The sequence below is a fragment of the Mytilus galloprovincialis genome, chromosome 3 (genome assembly GCF_965363235.1).
Source record: "Mytilus galloprovincialis chromosome 3, xbMytGall1.hap1.1, whole genome shotgun sequence".
NCBI classification, from domain to species: Eukaryota; Metazoa; Mollusca; class Bivalvia; order Mytilida; family Mytilidae; genus Mytilus; species Mytilus galloprovincialis.
This window is the reverse complement of record NC_134840.1, coordinates 42,295,279-42,319,986: the sequence shown is the minus strand read 5'-3', so window position 1 is coordinate 42,319,986 and position 24,708 is coordinate 42,295,279. Positions and strand designations below refer to the sequence as shown.

General features: G+C 29.8%; 1 long non-coding RNA gene across 2 annotated transcripts in view; it reads left to right on the top strand.

Moving 5' to 3' along the window:
• Window positions 1-22,995, top strand: part of LOC143066422 (uncharacterized) — a 46,040-nt gene extending 23,045 nt beyond the window's left edge. For both annotated transcript variants that reach the window (XR_012975611.1, XR_012975612.1), the window contains 2 exons: window positions 10,928-10,981; window positions 20,469-22,995. This is a non-coding gene — a long non-coding RNA (uncharacterized LOC143066422). The remainder of the gene's footprint in view (window positions 1-10,927; window positions 10,982-20,468) is intronic.
• The last annotated feature ends 1,713 nt before the right edge of the window (window positions 22,996-24,708 follow it).

Below are 24,708 nucleotides of genomic sequence, written 5' to 3'. Positions count from 1 at the left end.
TGCAATTGTCTAAATTAACTGACTAATTAGTCGGTTAATAGCAATAACCGTAAAAATGATATATTGGCCATATTTAGTTGTTAATTATTAATATTTCATGAGTGCATGTTCATAACAATATCAATCGGAAATCAGATGAAGTTTTACGTAAATGACAATATGTAGACTATTTCCGTTAACAAAACTAATAACTTAGTGTCATAATGTTCTAGGAAATGTTCGTACACAATAATTCAGCAACAAATAAAACATATCGGTGGTTATGAAAATATGATTTCCTAAATGCTCTCCAACTTCGTACTTTACTTGGCCTTTCAAACTATTTTTTCATTCGAGCGTTACTGATGCGTCTTTTGTAGATGAAATGCGCGTCTGGTGCAAATACAAAATTTTGATCCTGGTACCTATGATGAGTTTATTTTTCAATCCTATAAAGGATGAAGGGAAATGTAATTACAGTACAGTTAATTCCGTAATACGTGTCACCTCTTTTAAGAGAAATCTTGTCTCTTCTGATTATCCTTTACTTGTCCTGCTGAAGTTAAACCTATGCGTTTTTGAACCTCAATTTAAAGTCACCTTTCTTATATTTTTTTTTCTGCAGGATATGAGAGTTACAGTTATATATATAGGTTTGACTGTATTTGATATTATATTCTTTTTGTTTTTATAAACTTTAAGGCCAACACAGTTCTCCGTCATCGACTTTTTAAGGTTCAAGAAGTTCTAACTGCGGTATTTGTAACTCACTCCTCTCTAGTATTTCTCACCTTTAATGTACTTGTTAAGACCAACAGTTTCGCAACACAGCGATTTTGTTACAGTAGTGCTTAAAAGTTAACCCTTGGCAAATATATAGAAAGAACACACACAAGGAAAATCAATAACAATTTAATGCATCAGACAATTTGATAAAAAAAATGGGCAAAGATGAAGACACCTTAAAATATTATAAAACCTCATTCTAATGTTTAACCAATCTTATAGTCGTTTCTATTATGTAGGACCTGTTAAAGAATGATTAAATTAACTTTTTTCTTTTATATGAAATGATCTTTATGTGAAGTTATTAAGGGAAAACAACATATTCTTAATTTTTACTTGCTTTAAAACGGTTATTCATAATCCAGTATGTACACATGGTGGTACCTTAATTTACGAACTTTTTAAAACAACAAAATCATTAAACACAAAAAAATAAAAACAAATAAGTAAAAAATTACATGGTAAATAAAATAGCACTATAAAAAAAATGCAACGTATTTTTCTTTCGTAAACTATAATTTCTTACTTTCGTACATTTTACTCTATTATTTTGAATAAAAAGGCAAAATTTTGTTATCATGATTATTCAAACAATTTCTTTTTCTTGTATCATCGAAGCAGTGACGTAGTAGGAAATCTAACTTCTACAATTGATTCTCACAGTATATATAATATATACCTCTCAATATTGCCAAGTTTAAAAGCAGTCTCCAAAATTTTTGCCAATGGCTGCACATCTTAAGATAATTCTGCTGTTTCTGTCTGGGTAATTATAATGAGATTTTAATTATGTAACTAGTGCCTTGTTCGTACACTCAGCACAAAGGAATTTTGTAATTTTGGAAGAGAATATTTTTGGCGAAAGATCACATGCACAAGCAAAGTGTATTTTCTATAAATATAAAGCTGAATGGCAAGTAAATCACAGCATTACTTGCAGATGTTTTATGTGGGATGTATTATTCTACTTGAAGATATTTTACTTATTTTTGCAGTTTATTTGTTACATGTTAAATGTTATTCCTTTTCAAATCTAGTAACTAATTTTGTTTCATCATTTCGTTATGATGGCTACGAACTATTTAATATCTGTATTTCATTTTTTAAATAAAGATCAGTGCTTCTTTATGATAATAATTATAAGCATAATACTAATAATAATAATGGTAAAACTGATGATAATGATAATTACAGTCAATATTATTTTTTTTAATGAGATGAACTTATCATTTTTGTGTTTTACTTTATTCTAAAAAAATCTGTTGTAATTATATAAAAACTACTTTATTAATTTGTTTACGCTATTTATTTCCATCTGAATTGGTTTAATCTTATGAAAATTCTCAACATGTTTTGTTATCAATCATACCTGGGAGTCTTGCTTTCTTTGTCAGAACATTTTTTCTTTTGTTTCATATACCAGTAATAACTGTTTGACCTTTCAACCTTTGAATGTTACTTACCACGGTTTGACCATCTTCCACTAAATATAACATGTCAAATTGACTTTTACAAACTGAATATGATTTTAAAATATGTATCACACCCTTTTTTCAAATGGTGCGATAAAAATACCAATGATAGGCAAAAAAAAATGATATAGGACTACAATCTCTTCGGTGCATCTGGACTAAAAAAAATCATTTCGTCATACATTTTGTAAATCAGTATTCCTTTATCTGTTTTACATGTTGTTATATCTTTCTCTGTCCTGAATGTTCTTGCATTTATTTGTGCTGTAGTCCTGTCATGTAATGTTTTCATTTATGTGTTATATTAAACATTGCAATAAAAGTGCCAGGTTTAAACTACCATTTTTTTCTTAAAATGTCCTGTACTAAGTCAAGAAAATGACAGTTGCTCTCTTATAGTTCGTTTCTGTGTGTGTTGCAATGTCGTTTTTTTTTGCTGTTGCAAATCAGTGTTTCTGTTGTTTGCTTGTTTATTCTATAGTTGATGTATTTACCTCAGTTTTAGTTTGTAACCCGGATTTGTTTTCTCTCAATCGATTTATGACTTTCGAACAGCGGTATACTTCTGTTGCCTTAATTTGATGACAAAACACTATATTAAGGATAAGTAATATAGCATTTCGTTTTGAAAAATCAAAACATAACTATGTGTATATACTTATGATCTTACATCCAGTTCATACTATTACATTGTTTGTCATTGCACTAGGTCATGTGTTTTTGAGACTGTTTATGACGTCTTTACACTCAATATGCCGGATGGATACTGATTGATACTTTAGTCCGGATGAACTTGATTTATCTTTTTGTTGTTATTAGCTTTGACATAGCAGCCAGTAACTTCGAATGTTTTAATATCGTGTTTGTTTTGTATATTGTTTTGATTATTATTCTTTGTTAGGTACCGTTCTATTGAATTTTGCAATTGTTTTTTACGGTTTTATTTTATGTGCTGATGTTACATTACTGTTCCATTTTACGGCAGGGTTGAGAGCACACAAAAACATTCTTTAAGTATCTGCCTCAAGCAAGAAGTCTGAAATACAGTGGTTGTCACTGATTATTGTCTGCCGTATTTGCTTTTGGTAAATTGAATTGTAAGTCATTAGTTTTAAAGTTTAAGCGGAAACCTAATTTTGTAGTCGGGACCTTTAAATGCTGACATATACAGTTGAAGTCAGTAAAGAGACCTGAATTTGCCTACTTCTACGTTTTTTAAAGTATGCCTTTTTTATATGATTATTACATTGGTTGCAATAAATTACATTGATTTCCCAGTTAAATAAAAACCGATAATTTCACATGTGAAATAAACGTGGTTATTTCACTCTCTGACGTCATACAACAATAGGCGTTGTCAAGACGTCGATAACGTCGGATCAAAACAAATTGTCAATGCGTAGGAAAAAGATATAGTTCCTTACATTTGCTACATTAATTTCATAAAAAAAAAGCCATTGGCCAATGTAATAAAAAGAATAACTAATCGCCGTATTTGAATATCAAAAATAAGACAACTTGTGACCGAACGCCGCTATGGATTAAACTCGTGCTGCGCACTCGTTTAATCCATGCGTCGTTCGGTCACGCGTTGTCTTATTTTTGATATTCAAATACGGCGATTAGTTATACTATAAACATGATAATTGGTATATTTTATTTCAACAGAAAAAAATAGAAAAGATATATAACTTTATTATCTCGATATAAATACATTAAAGTACGCATTAAAACAGCTCTGGAAAAAACACACCAAAACTATTAAATAAAGAGTAATAAAGTTGACAAATCACCAATACATTCACTACAATACACATCACACAAAATACGGTTCAATATATATATAAAAGTGTCAGTAGTAAATTGCACACAGATTATACAAAAACTGCAATTTACAGTAATACAACAGTTGAAGATTACCAACTGTACACAATGTAGAGTTTGATATGTAACAGTAGAAGAGTACACATACGACACATTGCATACTAAAGGTACAAAATCACAGTGTAATATACAGAAATGTTCCTTTAATATATTGCATACACGACACATAGTTGAAAACCTGTGGTCCACAAAGAACAGCTCAATATATTGAAATGTAACATCATTTAAATTAGCAAATCGCACACCGACCACAGTTCATACAAATGGTACACAAAGAACAGTTGAATATACAAAAGTAACGATAGTAGATCCCACATACGACATTTATTTCATACCAACGGTCCACAAAGCACATTAATTATGCAAAAATGAAACAATAGTAGATCGCGCACACATCAATGCTTATACTCAAATGTTTTTTTTTTTTTTTTGTTGCAAAAATGTGACGTTAAGATGTTAGTATGAATAACACGTGGATAAAAACTTATTTTGTTTTATAAAAGAAATTTCACGATTTCTTAAATATATTTTTCAGTTATTTTTTAACGTTCAAATATTTTCGTTTATTAGATATATTGAATTTAACGAGCTTATTCAATGAATGCTAAAAGAATTATCACTTTTTATGTGGCACAATTGCAATATTTTTTTGTTACAGAAGTCGCATAATCAGGTTGTTGAAAAAGCTTAGTTTAACCTGTCAAAGATTTTGTTCTTTTAAAAAGATATTCAAATTATTGTCAGAAATATTTCTGAAAAAAATATTTGTCTTGGTTTGGCTTCTTACCTTTATAGCGTCAATGACGAGTCTTTTGAAGACGAAACGCATATCTGGTGTATCATTTTATAAACCTTGTAGTTTTTATGAATTGTTTATGCTTGTAAACGGAGTAGAAGTTGATACCGGGAAAGGTAACAAAATATTATATACCAACAATATAAATGCAATATATGTAACTGTGTTCACAATTGCAATATTTGAGAGTAAATCAGGGAGTAAGACAAAGGTTTTTCGTAGTTTTGTTCTAAATTGAGTTAGTTTCAGGTTTTTAAAAAAAAAACTTACTTGGAATAAGAATAATATTTTTTGCAGTTTGAAATGTTTACTCGAAGTCGATTTAATTTTTCGCAGAATTGGATTTTTTTTTATGGTAATGTAATTATGTTCAATAAATACAAAAAAAAAAAAAATTATTTTACCATAACAATATTAATAAAGATAGATTTTATGTGATATAATAAGTTCCAAATGTATACACAGTCACCCGAAACGTCAACTAAAATTACCCATAGTTGCATTCTTAACAATTTAAAATGTCGGATGCCCTAATTCCATTCATAAAATGTAAACAATGTCCTTTATCAACCATTCTTATTTAAGTTAATTAACCATTATAACTACGGATCTTTTGGTAATCCTTGATAGAATTGGGTTGTTACATTTCATGGTTTATCAATATAAAGTGTAAATACAATAATAATCTGAGGCTAGCCTATCAAGGAAATGAAATGACAATTGCATCTATTTTCATTTGTTTCACACCAAAACCACGACTATTTTGATGAATCAACTATTGATTGAGGCCTGATGCCAGGCTTGCGTAGGCGTAAAACACTCGGTTTGAGTGATATTGGATGATGGAGCTAGCAAAGATAATTCGATATTCTCTTCACAATGACAAGATGGATTTTTACTTCGTCGATGAAACCAGGCTGTAGAAATGTCTCGCACAAACAATGTTGATAAAACAAATGTATTTGTAATATGAAACTTTGTTGGCTTCACAAGGGAACGGTATTATGGTTTATATTCTAGAATATAATCTGTCGTACATTTAAGTAAATTTATTTTTTATTATTTAATTGCAGCAGTTATGGTTATGCTCTCGAGAAAACTATAGCCGGAACCATCTTCCCAAAAACCTAAACGTGATAAAAAAAAATACGTTTTAAATTATTGCAACTTTTTTTGAAAACAAAATGAATTAACGTATTCGAAGGCACGTAAATTAACACATATTATTTAATCATGGCGACATAAAAAAAAATCATGTTTCCTATTAGCTTAAAGGCTACTTTCATGTTTTGACTTTATGCTGTATCTTTGTTCAGGCGTTTTATTTTGCTTTCAATATCTATATGTATTGAATTGTTTACATTTAAATTTTGGAAACCTTGTGTTCTACAGATGAATTTGATTATCTTTATTGATTGAATGGCAGCATTGGGTTTGATTTGATAAATAGAAAATCAGATTTACCAAAAAAAAAAAAAAAAAAAGAACAACACCAAAAAAACACCAACCACAAACTTAAAGATCTATTCTTCTGACTTTTCAGTCTCGTTCAGTCTCGTTGAAATCTCGTTCTTGAATTATTTCCAAAATATGTAATACACGCGGAAAATATCAATGAATTTTAAAAATATTATAATCAAATATAAATCTGTGAAAGAATTGTGTATTTACAATGAACGGTTTTTGAGAAATCCAGTTTTCAAATTTTACGACCAATCAAGTCTGTATTTTTAGCCAAAATTTTGAGAAAATAGGTGACGGATACAAAAAATGATTTTACAGGAATTATGTACATCCCATTTCATTTTGGTCTTTTCATATTTGCTAGATATGTATGTTTTCAATCATTTATAACAAAAAAGTTGAAATAATATGCATTTTGTTCTTAAAACTGAGAAAAATCACAAAAATACAAAATTGACAGCATGGCAAATTTTACACAAAAAAGCGTCAAAATATGATAAAACTTTCTTATATTAACACCTACCTATAGTTTTTTTTAAAGTAAAATGTATTCAGATTGGTCCACCTCATCTTTCTAGAAAGTATAAAAAAAGCTTAATTTTGGAACTGTGATATTTTTCAGGATAATTGCCCAAAAATAGGTAAAAATCGATGAAAAACGGGAAAAATCATCAAAACTGGGCATTTTAAAAGGGCCATAGCAAAAAAAGAAGTGCACCACCATATGATTTTTTCTTCACCAATTATTTTGTTACAGTCTTATAAACCCAAAAATCAGGTTAAGAAAAAAAGTTTAATTCTAGAAATTTTTGGCTCCTCAGAGGTGTACATCCTTAAGGTTTATTTTTTGTCACACACAAATATGCAAACTTTTAAATTTACTGTATAGACAGTGATTAAGTTTGTAAACATGATATTGATATTTAATTGTAAATGATCTTGTCCATAAGCTATCTGTTCTTGGTTCGAGATACGTAACTATTTAAACTTTTATACCTTTATGCAGTAAAAAGAATTTGTGTTGGGAAAAACATATTTGTAATTTTTAATTTTATTTATATATTGCCATTCGTAATTTTTATTTGTGGTTCTCATCTTGTCTTGAATATCTTATAAGAAAAATTTAAAGAAAGCATTTTTGCAGAACAGAACATGAACTTAGAAAGGAGTATAAGTACGAAGTAATATAACATAATTACCGAATTCAAGGAAAATTCAAAACGGAATGTCCTATATCAAATGGTAAAATCAAAAGCTTGCACAAATCAAACGAATGGAAAACTACTGTTACATTCCTGATAGGCATTTCATATATAGAAAATGGTGAATGTATAGCTAGCTAAACATCTCACATGTATGACAGTCACATTATCATTTTATAATATTTACTTTGTATCTTTAATCAGAAAACTAGTTTACAGATTAGTTTTAAATAATATATATTTTTTATACATGTATTAGTAATTGGTTTGTTTATTTAACGAATTAAATATGTTGAGCTTTCATAACAAAGTCAATGAGACAGATGGCCAAAGATTTAACATACGGCCTTTTTAAATAAACAGGTAAAATACAACATGTCAGACTTTACATAGAAAACAAGTGAAATAATCAAAAAACCGGATACCAAAAAAAAAAAAAAAAAATCAAAAAGGGATCGAAATAAACTTTCATTATAATTTATTGGTACAAACATTTCCTTGTGTAGAAATATGGTGGAAAAAACATGTTTTATAACTAACTTTGTACGTGAATAAGTACTGTAAAAAGAACAAAAATAAAAGGAGATAGAGAGAGAGTGTTTTAATTTTAAATAATTCAATTATCATAGGTCTTTCAGCAAACAAAATATCATAAATCATGATGAGCCTTGAAAACGCACTGTTTTAACCCTTGCCAAACTGAATCGTTGATTTAACAAGAATGTGTCCAAAGTACACGAATGCCCCACTCGCACTATCCTTTTCCATGTTCCATGGACCGTGAAATTGGGTAATTATCTAATTTGGCTTTAAAATTAGAAAGATCATATCATAAGCAACAAGTTTACTAAGTTTCAAGTTGATTGGACTTCAGCTTCATCAAAAACTACCTTGACCAAAAACTTTAACCTGAAACTCCCACTTTCATTTTCTATGTTCAGTGGACCGTGAAATTGGGGTCAAAAGTCTAATTTGGCTTAAAAATTAGAAAGATCATCTCATAAGCAACAAGTGTACTAAGTTTCAAGTTGATTGGACTTCAGCTTCATCAAAAACTACCTTGACCAAAAACTTTAACCTGGACGGACGGACGGACGGACGGACGGACGGACGAACGGAGCCACACACCAGAAAACATAATGCCCCTCTACTATCGTAGGTGGGTCATAAAAAGTAAGATCACAACAATACTGAACCCAGAGGAAAATGAATTCGGAAAGTCCATAATCACATGGCAAAATCAAATAACAAAACGCATCAAAAACGAATGGACAAGAACTAACTGGTAGTAGTGACTGTAAAATCCAAGATTGAACGGCAAGTCGAAACAGCAGTTAAAACATCTTTTTTTATTTGAATCTCAACCCTTATGAGAAGTCAATCTTTTTCAAACACTCTGTAGAGAAATCTCAGCTAAAAAAATATCGCGTTTTTAATAACAGCCCTAATTACGAAAAATAATTACCAGACATACATTATCAGAGTCACACACACACACACACATATATATATATGAGTCTAAAAGATTGTTTAACAATACCGATAAATAGATGGAAAACAGAACACTAAAAAATGTTGAATATCATCGCACAAAGATGAAAAACTGAACAGATGATATAAATTGGTGACCTTCTGCTGTTGTCTGTTCTATCGTCGGGTTGTTGTCTCTTTGACACATTCCCCATTTCCATTCTCAATTTTATTTTTTATATATATATATAATGACTGAATAAATGTCCAACGATAAATCTTACGGGGCGATGAATCATATAAATATGATACATTACACTACAAAATATAATATATAAGCAGTCTAAAAGGGTACAACATCACAAAAAAATAACAATAAAATGAACAAATGTAACTGTAGATATTTCAGATAACAGATATCCTTCATCAGTATGACCACGATGTAAAATGAATCATGACAATCTATTCTTATTATAACACTATAACAATCTTGAGTTCATACAAAAGAAAACAGTTCTAGCGAACGTTAGAGACTTTGGTACAATTTTAAAATTTCCGAACACGACGCAAATCCCGCCTTTACTAACCTTTCACGTTTGATCCGTGCCAATTGGCAAATTATTGCTTATCACCAAAAATTAACAAAAATCTTTCCCAATCCTCCTGTCTTAGTTTTTTGGAGACCAGGAAGTCTCAAAGACTTATTTGTGAAAGCTCACTTCCCCCCGTTATAAAAGCTGTGCAACTGTCGTGTGGTAACAAATGATGTCTGACTTGCCAACAAATACTGAATACTAAAAAATGTACTTGCAACTCCACAGGGTCTGTATACACTATATTTTGTGATGTAACTTGCAAAACCAAGAATGTTGTATACCTTCTTCAGTGTCGATGTGGCATGCAGTATGTTGGCGATACAGAACAGCCATTCAACAGACGCATGAATGATCATCGTAGTGACTACACCTGCAAGCCCGATTTCCCCATAAGTCGTCATTTGAGATCATCTGGGCACACCCAATCTGATCTCAAAAACCTTCCCATCATCATCATAGATCACAACGAGGGTTGGTCAAGGGCCGACAGACTTGCCAAGGAAAGATTTTGGATAAGAAAGCTCAAAGGTTTCCCAAGAGGGCATCAATGAAAAAACCTAGAACGAGTCTCTTATTTTCCGTACCATCACTCTTTCCTGCCATCATTTGTTTCCAGTAACTCCGGCTTACGTACTGGACTCTTACACATTTCAAGAATTTTTTAATTATACTAGTTTAAATTACAGGATTGGCAGGGACGTATAAGTACGTAGGCACGTTCAATTGTTTAACCTTTATCAAAATATTCATTTTTTTAATCATTATCAAACTGCTATATATTTCGGATGTTTAAATACGCAGTCTCTGTTGTAATTGCTCCTCCTTTGTCAAATTTGAAATATTACACCAACTTAGATTGGGCAGGGCTGTTTATTAGGACTGTTCTTCCACGCAGTTGTTGTTGCATCTTAACTATCATCACCTTTGTGGCAGTTCTTATCATAAATAACTATTTTTATTTTTGCATATCTGTGCAGTCTTTGCGTCGTGTTTGAAAATTTTAAAATTGTACCAGCTTCTCTGATGTTCGCTTAAACTGATTTTTTTTTGTGTGTATGAATTTAAGATTGAGATAGTGTTATAATTAGAATAGATTGACATGATTCATTTTACATCATGGTCATACTGATGAAGGATATCTGTTATCCGAAATATCTATAGTTACATTTGTTCATTTTATTGTTATTTTTTAGGTGATGTTGTACCCTTTTAGACTGGTTATATATATATATAATATATATATATATCGTTTGTAAATCTTTTGAATTTCACTTTCAGATAAATTGACGATGTCCTTGTAATACAATGTAATATGTTCCAATGATATTTGAGGTAAGTCACGCTGTAAAGAATGTCTCCTTCAATATTTAGGTCTTTTTAAAATTTTGTTTTTCTTAGATATAGCAACAATTATATGTTGTTGTATGTATAAAAACGCAACCATGATGTCATGCCAGATTGAAACACGATATTTTTTAAATTTTAAAATTTTCATTAGTGTGGACATAAGTGTACATTATTGCTAAAATAAAACCGTGTATGTATATAGCAGTCACTAAATTAGGGTTTATCAAAACTGACACAGATAGACTCATCAAAACAGCGATCTTTAATAACAAAACAGTTATGATAATTTTGACTAGTTGCAGTTGTTCCTTATCCTCAAAACGTGAAATTATCTGTTTCTCAGTGTTTCATCTGATTTAAAATTACACATGTATTCTGTCATATTTTCTAATGTGCGCATAATGGTTCATTTTGATTTTACGAACAGTTTTACAAATTCTGGGTCTTGAAACATCCTTTATGACACGAGTTTGTAATGGCTTCTAGTGATTCATGAATAACAGTTCCAACTCTCTCAGGCAAAGTTTACTTTTTATGATTCTTGCTTTTCTTTTTAAATCTGTGTTGGTCATATAGCTAGTCACGTTTACAGGTCTCAGACATCCTTATCTTTTAATTGTTTAGGTTTATGAGCGTTCTTAACTTCAGACACATTGTATATTACATTAACAAGCACGTGGTCAATTCTAATGCGCTTTCTTATTGACATGATTTTTAACTTTTTTCCCTACATATTCCATTGATAAATTACTCAAAACGTAGGTTCAAACTACCTGAGGCAAAGTTGACCATTAATAATTTGGCTATTCGTTATATGTCCCTTCTATTCATATAGCTCCTCATGCTTTCATGTCTGAATACATCACTTTTGTGTTTAACCGTTTCTGTTGAAGCTAAACACAGAAATGGTCTTTAGACGAATGATTTAGTAAGAACTATTTCCATCTTTTATACCACTTTCACTTCATATTTTTGTTTAACTTTGATACTTCATGTAAATAAATAAAAATACGATTTGTTTCGTCTTTGGGATGATCAGTGGTTATATTTGTCTCTCCGTGTATTTTTCATTTGAATTTATCGTCGTGTTAAACCCTTTCACTGTCACTTACAAACTGAAAGATTTAATGATAAGGGTGTGAATGAACGAAAATTGTACATTAATTAAATCTGCAAAAAATAACATTAATTACTTACAATTTCCAATAAAATGCACTAATAATTACGCCTGGTAAGAAATTTTATTTGTGAGGTCATAAAACGGATATATAAATGTAAAAACATTTTTGGTTGCAATGAGACTCACCCTAACTAAAAGTGTTAGAATAATTAATACATTAGCTCCCGCCAACTCACGTTTAACATTGTAGATCCCTAAAAAGCCAGGTCAACTTATATTATACAAGATGGAATAAAACTCAAGAAACGTATTGTATTATATTTAGGATACGTTTTAGGTAGTTTAGACCCCATTTATTTTAAATATTGTGTTTTTTATTAAAATTTATATTAGTCAAACAACATGGCCAACAGTTACTAAAAGAAAAAAATTAAGTGTTTTGTGTTTCCGAAATAAAATTTAAAAAATAAGCAGTATACAAGTATTACAATACAGATAACTAGATGTCTTTGACATAAATAACGAATACTCTGCACTGCTGTTTTTAAGGTAATAAAAAAGAGGAGAGATCATAAATACATTTGCTTCTGATACCAAGTTAAAAACACAACTGTATCATCCAATGTTTTGTTTGAAAGTTTAGAAATAAACAGTATTGGCTGTGCGAAAAATATTAATTGCATGTAATACATTTTTGAAAAGGACTTCTGGTTTTATTTCGTAAGACGGTTTACAATATGTATTTAGCAATTAAACAACGATAATTGTTATGATAGAGTTTATTTTTACATTTAAAATTATATATTGTAGCATACTAGTAATTCAGAATATTATGTATATGCGGTAATTGATTAACTTATTCTTTTAGCTACTGCCTTAGTTGTTTCCAAAAGAAAATTTCAAAGAAATATATAACAAGTTTTGAAACTATTCCAATACAATTTACTTTTTGGTATGAATACATTTACAAATTTACCATTTACAAATATAAAAATTGTAAAAACACGACAGGCAATGTATAGGAAAACATTAATATTAATGTAAATTGCCAAGTTTTTTGGCGACTATAAACCAGATAACTTATAGTGTGATTTACTTTCTTAAACAATTTTTAGATATATTTTAGCAGCTCGTGCTGGTACTATACCAAATGGTTAAGGTAATTGTTGAAAATGAAATAAAAGCTAGTGACTAGAATTTCCCAAACATGCAAAATTATATCATAAATATCTACGAGATCGGTCAAACAAATCTCTCAGATTCTTTTATAACTACGATTTGTATTCGTAGTTGGCTGTATCATCTGTTTCTCTTTATTTTAATCACTGAAGTGAAGTTATCACCGCCTTCAAAAAGTTTTTCTTGTCTAAAGCAACACAACGATCACCATTTGTTTATTAGGAACAACTTCCTGGGAACTTTGGGGAAGATTTTACAAGAAAACTGGTAGTTGTTTTCATTCGTTCTGTTGGTCAGTAACGTCTAACGTTTGATTGAGTCACGTTTTTATGGACTTCAGCCTTTTTGAACTTACCTGCGAGGTGGGGATATTTCTTATACTTTGACTTCCGCCTTTTTGAACTTACCTGCGAGGTGGATATATATTTGTTATACTTTGACTTCCATCTTTTTGATTTTACCTGCGAGGTGGGTATATTTGTTATACTTTGACTTCCGCCTTTTTGAACTTACCTGCGAGGTGGATATATTTGTTATACTTTGACTTCCACTTTTTTGAACTTACCTGCGAGGTGGATATATTTGTTATACTTTGACTTCCACCTTTTTTAACTTACCTGCGAGGTGGGTATATTTGTTATACTTTTTGACATTGCTATTGCTTTAGTTTCTCTAGTGTGTGTTGTGATATTTGTTTTATGAATGTATTGTTTCTATCAATAGCTTTGTGATCTATCTTTTGTTGTCTCACCGAATTTTCAGATGTGTCTGCGATTTCTTGTATAGGATTGCCATTTGCAAAACACAAAGAACTAAGGTACATATGTTTCTATGGTAGGTTATGTAGGATTGCTGTTCACACCACTAAACTTGTCAATTATATACATCCTCGCTTTTTCATAATAACACTCCTACTATGACATTTTACGAAGCATCGCCTACTTTAGGGATGACTTGCAGAACTTTTCGAAGCATCGCCTACTTTAGTGATGACTTGTAGAACTTATACTGATAATAGATGTGTACCAGAACATCAAACCTCATCTTACTTTTAAACAGTGTAAACTTTATTTAATAATTTGAGGATCATACGTCTGTCGAGTGATAATAATATAAACATGAGTCTCTTCTCCTCACAACAACACAAATATGTTACCAAATTGAGAAACATATATTTGACAAGTCAATATGTTTATGGTTAATTCCGCATTGGTAATGTTATTAAGAAATATGTTATGGCAAGAAAATGAAGAATAAGGTTTAAACGAATTTAACAAGATGCTACGCAGAAAGGGCTTATAATTTTAACTGAAGATATGTCTTTGCATATTTCTTCGTGTTTTGTTCTTCGTCGAAAATAAAATAACCGAATATCCAATTTTAAAGATAAGTTTCCTTCACTGGTATGCTTTTTTCATTTTCGATCCCAAGCCATATCCAATTAATTCAGTTTTAATGTGCTTTAATCACACTGTTGATCTTCATGTGATCTATGTTATATGTATTATTATAAATCTTACTGTCCCGTGCATTTTGAAGAAGATAGTTTATAAACACTACCTCTGTTGCATTAAAAAAAAATGACAATTATATAATTTGATTTGATAATTATTTTATCATGACCTTTCATTTTATTTGGTATGTTGCTATAAACGAACTCCATTTTTCTATCACGAATTTTACTTTTATTTATATTTGTTTTTTTTATGATAAAAGAATAAAATGATAATTAATTTAAACTAAATATGTCATATGATATGATGTCATTTGTTATTTTTTCTTTACCTGACATGATTTTGTAATCACATGTAAACAGAGGGTGTGACTAAGTTGAGGTAAACATTAAGCACATTTGAAGGTCTGATTAACTCAAGGCTAAGCATTATAATGCATGGATTGACAGTCATAAGAAACTGAAATACAATGAAACTTTCTAGTAGACTATAACAATAAGGAATTTAGCTAAAAGGCAGAATTTTAACATTTTAAAATCGTTAACTTTTTACACATTGTGAGTTGGATGGAAGATTATCTCATTGGCACTCATACCACATCTTCCCATTTACATTTTAAGTTTTCAATTGAGAGAAATTTTGTCAAAAGGAATCCCAGGATGTTAATTTACTGATCCTCGTCACTAATTGTAATGTTCTTTTCTTTGGAGTTATTGGGCAAACATAACCGGAAATGTTATAAACTTTCAAATCGTACAAAGTGTTTGATAAAAAAAAATCATCTGCAAAATACGTGACACCTTTGAAGACAAATAAACCAAATTATATTTAATTGGCATGAAAGCAGATAGACATAGATAATAGATATAAATGATAGAGAATGAAAAAGACTCTCAATTAAGGAATTTTTATTGGTAAATTTATTAGGTAGTATCATATGTTTTTTTTTTAATTAAAAAAAAAAACCTTTGACACAAAAGGAACCTTATTACATAATATCTTACTAAAACTGTACTTATTTAGAAAAATCGTTGCTTAAATCGTTACAGTAGATAATTAATATTGATTTAATAAAATGAAATTGTATTCGAACGTTTTCCCTTTTTACCCTTAGTTTTGAAAATAAAAAATTAATCTTATTTCATAATTTTGTCAGTAACTATGTTACAGTGAAATATTTTATTTAAATGAAAATTTTTGGTCTAAATAATATCCTATTAAATAAAGTAATTTTCTACAGTATAAATTGCCATGCATTACATTGGATTCAAGATTTTTTAACAAAAAGAACACAAACAGTAGTGAAACTTCAAATATACATCTCAGTGTATACTTTTGAATGGCAATAAAAAAATTCCTGTTATCCAATCTGACTAAAACTTATTTTATTTTAAACTTATATTTTTTAGATGTTTGACTTAAACATTGTTGAGAATCTGGAATTATAAACCTGTAGTATTTCTTCAAAAAGTTGATAACACAGAATGTGACTATTTACTCTCTAATCAGTGTCTCATGTTCACATTGTTATCTGAATTAAATAAATTTGTTATAAAAACAGTATCAGAAGGCACTTCAAAATTTTTGTTAACTTCATCACATTTGAAAATTAAAAATTCAAAAATTTTCATTTATGAAACTACGCGGAAAAATGACTAAAACATTCATCATCTTTAATGGCCCCAATAACGATGCTTTATTATAGGAACACGTCACAGCAAATGTAATTTTTATAACGATATTGATTTGTTAAGGTATTCTATCAGCAAATACAAGCGACTGATTCCATTGATCAGGAAAGTCATCAACATTTAGCGTGGGTGGAAAAGCAGAGCTTCAGAGTTACGTATGGTTTTTATCTTAATTATATAAAGTCAATATGCATTTGAAAGTTTCCGATAATTTGTGAAAGGATGCTGTTTTAATCACAAATTAAATTGGTTTTTAATCGGGGATTAAACATTGACTTCGCTCACGTATTGCTTCTTGTAAGAAATACATGAAACAGATCTTTCTTTTTGTACATATTGTTACAAACACTTAAAACAACTATTTATTCTACAGTATAATAAAAAGGCAAAAGACTTTTCAGCGATTTCTATTTTTATTTCCTAAAATTTGGTTAATACATATAGAGATTTAATTCACCATTTTTTTTTTAGCATTATCGCATAACACAAAAGCTCATCTAAGATACCAGTCTTTAACTTTTGTACGCTAGACGCGCATTTTTGCTACAGCGATGCTCGAATAAAAAAAGTTAAAATGCCAAATACAGTACGAACAAGTATTAAGGGCCAAAAAGTCTCCAGAGTATTTTTTTTCAAATACAGCTCTGGCAGTAACTTTAGTGATTGGTATTCAAGCTTTGTGTCCAGATGTATAAACATATTTATTTGTCTGGATGTTTAACTTATTTTTGTGCGTTTTAACAAATTGAGCGCATAAAGATGATTTATAACGACAAAGACTATACCATGATATTGCGTTTTGCGCTAATAATTTCAAAAACGATGAAAAAAAAATGCAGTCATGAATGAAAATTAATAAATCATATGTATTGGTTATAATACCACCAACTTTATCACTATAGGAGTTGACTATTTTGACAAAACAAATGGTCTCGTAAGTATCATTTTTTTGCAAATGTTATAAAAAGTAAAATAACAAATATACAGAGCTCCGAGAAAAATTCAAAACGGAAGGTCCGTAATCAAATGGTAAAATCAAAAGCTCCGAAACATCAAACGAATAGATAAAAACTGTCATATTCCTGAGATCATTCTAATACAGTGAAATGCTATTAAAATCAGTCTTCAATTGTAAAATTTATTTTGGATTTTTATATTTCATGCTGAATTAACTCATAAATATAAATTTTGAACTGTCGTATTTTCTAAAGTGTTATTTACCATTAACATGTTTACACCCCATATAGTACTGGGTAATACTTGATGTACTTAATCATACCTGAATTACATTTGCAATTCGTCTGGGTGAAAAAGGGTTACCTCTTTATCGAAGCAGATTTCGCACTAGGATATGTTTTAAGTCTATCTTATGTGTTTTAAGTCTATCTTATCACATAAGCAACACGACGGGTGCCACACGTGGAGCAGGATCTGCTTACCCTTTCGGAGCACCTGAGATCACCCCTAGTTTTTTGGTGGGGTTCGTGTTGTTTATTCTTTAGTTTTCTATGTTATGTCGTGTGTGCTGTTGTTTGTTTGTCCTTTTCATTTTTAGCCATGGCGTTGTCAGTTTGTTTTAGATTTATGAGTTTGACTGTCCCTTTGGTATCTTTCGTCCCTCTTTTATGACATTTATCCTCATAAGTGGGTTTATATAACATGTCGCAACTTATGATATGTCCATGGTAATGTCCAATGTTTAGGACACCAATTTGTTATCTTTAGTTTTAAGATGGTCATAACTATAGGATAGATAATGTGATGCTTAATTTATATCCCAACCTATCGTTAAAGCACTACTGGTTGCATAGTCGGGAAGGTTACTGAACATCTGAAAAGATAGTACTAGTATTCCTTCTTTGCATTTATTCACTAGTATTCTTTTGGCAGTTTTAGATAGTTTAAGTACTCCTTACTTTTATATACATATACTAGTCAACAAAAGAAACGATACACGACTTTTTTTCGAATTCAAGATGAAGTTTTCATTATATACGACAAATATTGAAGATGGTAATACAGAATAAACACCGAACATTTTTTTTTTGACAAAGTTTACAAAATATGACAATTTTAAAATCATTAAAAGGTAGAGACAATGTTTGCCATCAATTCGTTTTTTTTTTTTTTTAAATCATACAGTTTCTTCGTTTATTTGTAAAGCGAAATTCGGCCCCATAAGATATCGGTAAAATGTATACATTATCCTTTCATTTACCATATACAGTATATGTGAAGTGAAATTCAAATACACGGTATCAAACTTAAAACTAATCTGAAAGATTCCAAATTTACAGTGTGGTGTTTTCATATCTAATGCATTGATTTAAGATGTAAACACACTTTTATTTTTTTTATTTTTGAGATTTCAAAAACTACTTTTTTTAGAAAAAAAGAATAAAAAAAATTTCAACCCATTTTACAACATGAACATAACTTGATTAGCTTATTGCATATTTTAACAAATTTGATTTTTTTTTAGTACTTTATTGTGTGTCGATTTTAATCCAATTTCCCCCAAAACTTACTTAATCCTGTGATTATTTACGCGGAATTTAGTTTCTTTCCGACAGGTTTTGATTTTGATTTTCATAATCATATACACCTACACGGCAAATGAAAAGTTTTTAGAATAGTGAATCTCATTTTTCTACGTATTTTTTTATCCAGGGCATAGATTACCTAAGACTTATTTGGCACAACTTTTTATTTTTTTTGGTCCATAATGCTCATCAGCTTTATAATTGTTTCACTGTCTGACTGTTTTGAAAAGAGCAACACCGATGAGTCCTATATAGAAACGCGCGTCTGACGTATTAAATTATAATCCTAGTACCTTTGATAGCTAATTATTTTAGTAAGCAATAAAACCAAATATTCCTAGATTTGCTGAATTGTCCTCGATCAATTTAACAACATTGAATACAATCTTTCCTTTAGATTATCAGTAGTTGATTTATTTACTGAAAACAAGTCAAAGTTATCAACTTTTAGAAGGATCACATACTTTTTTCTTCCAAGTCAGAAATATGACAGCTGCTTTTCAAAAGTAGCGTTGGTTTGGTTGATACAGTCTGACAAAGTACCGTTGGTTTAGTTGATACAGTCTGATATCAAAAGTACCGTTGGTTTGGTTGATACAGTCTGATATCAAAAGTACCGTTGGTTTGGTTGATACAGTCTGATATCAAAAGTACCGTTGGTTTGGTTGATACAGTCTGATATTTTTAAATAACCGTGGACTTTGGTATTTTCAATAATTATTTTTTTTCTTCTTATTGCACTAATGCTTTGATAGTTTACTTGACCTTTTATCAAGTATCATTATAAGACTTGTTACATAAAAATAGTGTATACCATGTTAATATTTCACAATTTAATTTGAATATAATTTCATTATTTTCAAATTAGAGAAAAAATTGAAACATTGATTTCATAAGTTAAGCGCAGTATATTAAAAAATCTTTAAATGTAGCGCTAGATATTTGGCGGATTATGTACTTGTTTAAAAAATCTTGTCCTTAGAGTATTTGAATATTATGACAAGAAGGCTTTACTTGATGGTTGTGTGTCATAGTATACCTTCTATAATATGTCGGGAAAAAAAAACACCGATGTATTTCATCGCAATATAACCATAAAAATGCAACATAAAGCTATGATGGTCCTGGTTGTTCTTCTGGCTGATTTCCCCTCTGTGTAAAAGCAGATAAATAGTGAAATCACAAAAATACTGAACTCCTAGGAAAATTCAAAACGGAAAGTCCCTTATCAAATGGAAAAATCAAAATCTTATTACTACAATTGGCATGGTTATGCTACATTCTCTATCGCTATTCGTACTGTAATAATACTTAAAAGCATAAAGCAAAACCAAGTTAAAACTCAACCTGACCAAAGAGCAGAAAACAGTCGAAGGCCACCAATGGATTTTCAATACAGTATTTGTACGTGTTACTTGTACTTCATAACTTTTAAATTCTATATAAAACATGTGTATGCTAATTCGAATGTATTATCTTTTTTAGCAATACGAATAAAGAAACAGAGACGAAGGACATAAAGTAAACTGTTACAGTAACTACACCAGGGGTTGATTTTAAATATGGCCATATGATTATTCATATAGAGTAACTGTCTCACATCAAGTAGATTGCCTCACATCTACGAAAAGTTTACATTTGTATTCCTGACGAAGACGGTTAATATTGGAAGCTTTTAAAACATTCGTTAATAAAGAAAACAATAAAACAAGAGAACGAATTATTTTCCTTTTCCATAAAAATGATTTAGAGTATTTTATTTGTATCACAATCACATGCATACACTTATATGGTGTAGGAGACAATCTGAAAAGGAGATTGATGTTGCATTACCATTTCATTTGATAGCTTCCTATTGGTTTGTATTTTTATATCACTGCACATCATTGTTAAAGGATTGCATTGCAAGTGATCGTTTAAGACTTACATTGCATATAATGGTTTAAAACTTGTAGTGTATGCCATAGTTTAGGAATTGTATTGCATGTCATGGCTGTAGACTTGTGCTATATCTAATGGCTTTAGAATTGCACTCCTTTGTGTGTCGTATTAGTATGTTATGTCTACCTTGTTATGACAAAAATAAAGCTGGATTTAAAAAAAAAAACCATACAAATCTTTAGATTAAAACAAAGTGAGGGGGCAATTAATTTTGATTTACACCATATGACGATAATAAATTCCTTATTGCCGTCGATGAATAAAAAAGATTCTTAAGCTATTTTTTCAACTTGACATCTATCTTTTAGAGAGCACTTTACCTGAACAAGAAAAAAAATCCAAACTTGAAACCATCTTTTCAATTGATGTTTTAGAAGTTAGTTAGAAAAAATAACTAAGGGCTCTTAAGAGCCTGTGTCGCTCACCTTGGTCTATGTGTATATATATTAAACAAAGGACACGGATGGATTCATGACAAAATTGTGTTTTGGTGATGGTGATGTGTTTGTAGATCTTACTTAACTTACAATTTTTTCTATCTAAAATAAATTTGGCCCTTAAGTTACAGAGGAAATATTTTGTGAAAATTTACAAAAATTTACCAAATTAATGATTTTTTTTTTAAATTTACTATAAAGGGCAATTACTCCTTAAGGGGTCAACTGACCATTTTTAGATCTTACTTTGCTTAACATTATTGCTGTTTACAGGTGAGCTAAACAAAAGGAATACAGCATATGAATTAAACGTGTATATGCACAGAAAATTGATACACTAAATGCTGCTTGCTGATATTCAAGAACATTTCTTTTTTACTTATTGAGGACAACTAGAAATGAATTATAAATGTAATAGATAGCTTCTACAAAGTGCATGGACTGGCAAATTAAAAAAAAAATATAGGTATGTTTAATCGATGCAAAACAATAACCTTTCTATCTGTCACCTAAGTAACATCAAAAGGGTTGTTTTATAATTTTTTCTACAGATGCAATGTCATTTAATCAAATAGCAAATCAGACAACACAACATGTTAACTTGGTTGTAAATATTTAATTCATGCGGAAGAGTTTCAAATACATTTTATAAAGAATGTTAATATATTTAAAACACTATATACCGAGGATTTTGTTATAGGAAAATGAAAGCCAGTGAATATAGCTAAACCTAAGTGATAATCATAAGTTAAAGCAAGGCTATCTCAGGTAGAAGACATATACAAAGAGGCATAACAGACTCTTTGCTACACCTACGCTTAATATCGCTGAACGGTTTATTGGCATAGAACAGAAAAAGAAATTATGTTGAAATGTATGATATCTTGAATCTTACATATTCCTAGTTATTTCATTTTTTTTTTAAATTTTTAATCTGCATGAAGATCATTGTTCATCACTTCATATGGTTATGCTGTCAAATATTTCCTTGACTGCATTGTAATATTCCTCGGCATTTACAAAGGGAATGGTAGCATACGATAAATAATTGGGTATAATGAGAAAGTTGATATTTTATTTTGTTTATCAAGATTCATACCATACATAAACAACAATTAACACAATTTTTCAATTCTTGAAATTAAAGAATGGTAGTTCTAATGATAATTATTAAAAGTACTTATATAACAAAAGTCGATAATTGTCTATGAATAACTAATTTAAGTTGTTGTTTGGATTTCAATTTATCATGTTTCAGATTGTAATTGTACTTCGATAAATGCCAGCAATATGACAGTTGTTTTTCATGTGTTCGTTTGATTGATAAGGTCTTACGTTTTATTTCATCATTATTTAGACTTAGTCATTTTTGAATTTAGATTGGAGTATTTTTTATACCTCTTGATAAATTAAACAAATAAAAAATACATAATTGATTGAAATCGAAATAAATAAAACAAAATAACAAAATCACCGAATATATTGATCTTTCTTTGGTAATATTTCATCGGCAGCAGTCCTTTTGCACCAATTATTGGTTGGTTTTTTTTTTATATATATGTGTACAGTGTACATCTAAAAGTTATAAAAGTTAATTATATGTATATAAAATGTTGAGAACAAGTGAACCAAAAGTCTTAATAATATAAATGGTATTTCACCTATCGTTTACACTCAAGTATTATTTTCAAGTACACACATTAATGCATTAGGTACTTGTTAAACTAAGGTAGGTTGTATATGAGGTTCAACGTATTTAACTTAATGTTCTCTTCACGACCAATGTCCTCTCATAAGGTATGGGAACTGTCACCAAAACATAATACATAGCTAAACCTTAACACACGATTTGCATCAACCTTCGACAAATAGAACATTTATTAAAAAACAAATGTTCTCTATATATAGTCCCTCCAATGGTATATTCTAACAAAATAGCATAGAGAAGAAGACACTCTTATGACTTATACACATAAACTCAGATGTAACAGAAGTAAAAGCTTAACACTACACACACTTTTTGAAGATTGTTTTGCTTAGCAATTTGCACGAAACACAAACCGTCACGGTATCTTATTTCGTTGACTTTTAATTCAAACTTTCTAATTCAAAATCTAATGATAAATGCTATCTTAATATTGCAATTAAGACTTCAAAAAAAATACTCAATTTCAAAAATGAGTTTATATTGATTAACTCTGTATTTACGGTTTATATTAATACAGATTTCCTTTGGCCTGACCTGAAGTTCATGGCCATATTTACCCTCTTGTCTGATTCATGATACTAAATGCGGGTTTTCCAATAAAAGGTGATAATTAAGAGGATCTCGTGGGAAAAAAAACTCTAGTGATATTTGAAATTCGACAAATAAATGCAACAGAAATAATCAGTACATAAAGGTAGCCTAATAAAATCAACATTTTCTCTGTAATTTTTATGAATGGAAATCTATGTCTTTTTCATTCATAAAATTTCTTCATTCATTTTCTGTAATGAATGAAACTTTTTTTTCTAAAGTAGCAATGCATTGATTGAATACCATTGTCAATGGCAACACAATTTCCTTGAAATCGATCGAGAACGTCCACTGGAAAAACCTCTCTCCATTCATAAATTATGACTAAGTTAATAAAAACTGATCAATATAGTGTACACTAACTCAATATCCATTACATCTACTATTGCGACACATATCATTTCTGGTTACATCGAATTCAAAGGAAGATTTTGAAAAAAGATTAATAAATGCAAAAAAATTTCTCTTACAAATCATTTCAAAGCTACAAAAAGCATATGTCTGTATGTGCCACAAGTATAAAAAATGAGGGTTGTCAAACTAAACACAAATGTCGCTTAATTACTATGAAATTTATTAATAAAACGTCACAAACATACACTTAAGATAAATGTACATTCTGAAATGCTAATTTTAATTTATAAAAGTGAAAGAAAAAGAACCTAAGGATTTTAAAAAGAAAGACATTTAAATAACTCCTCCCTGTTCTGAAAATTTATAAAGAAAACAGGTTGATGAAAAAAGTTTCTAGGATAATAGTAAAAGACGATTGCTAAATATATACATTAATACCAATCTAACACAGATGTTTTTACATTTGTTTGATTATATTAAAAAAAAATTTGCCTTTTTTTTCATTTTGGCCCTTCGTGTCAATTTATATTATTTAAAAATGTGTTTCTACTATGATCGTTCCTCGTATATGATAAGTTAAAGTCTGTATTTGCTTCAGTCGGTTTTGTTTTAATTTTACGTAGCATTCCAAGCTGATTAAATATAGAAAATCGCGTAAAATCGTTTCAATTAGTACTAAGTAATCAAACTTTTC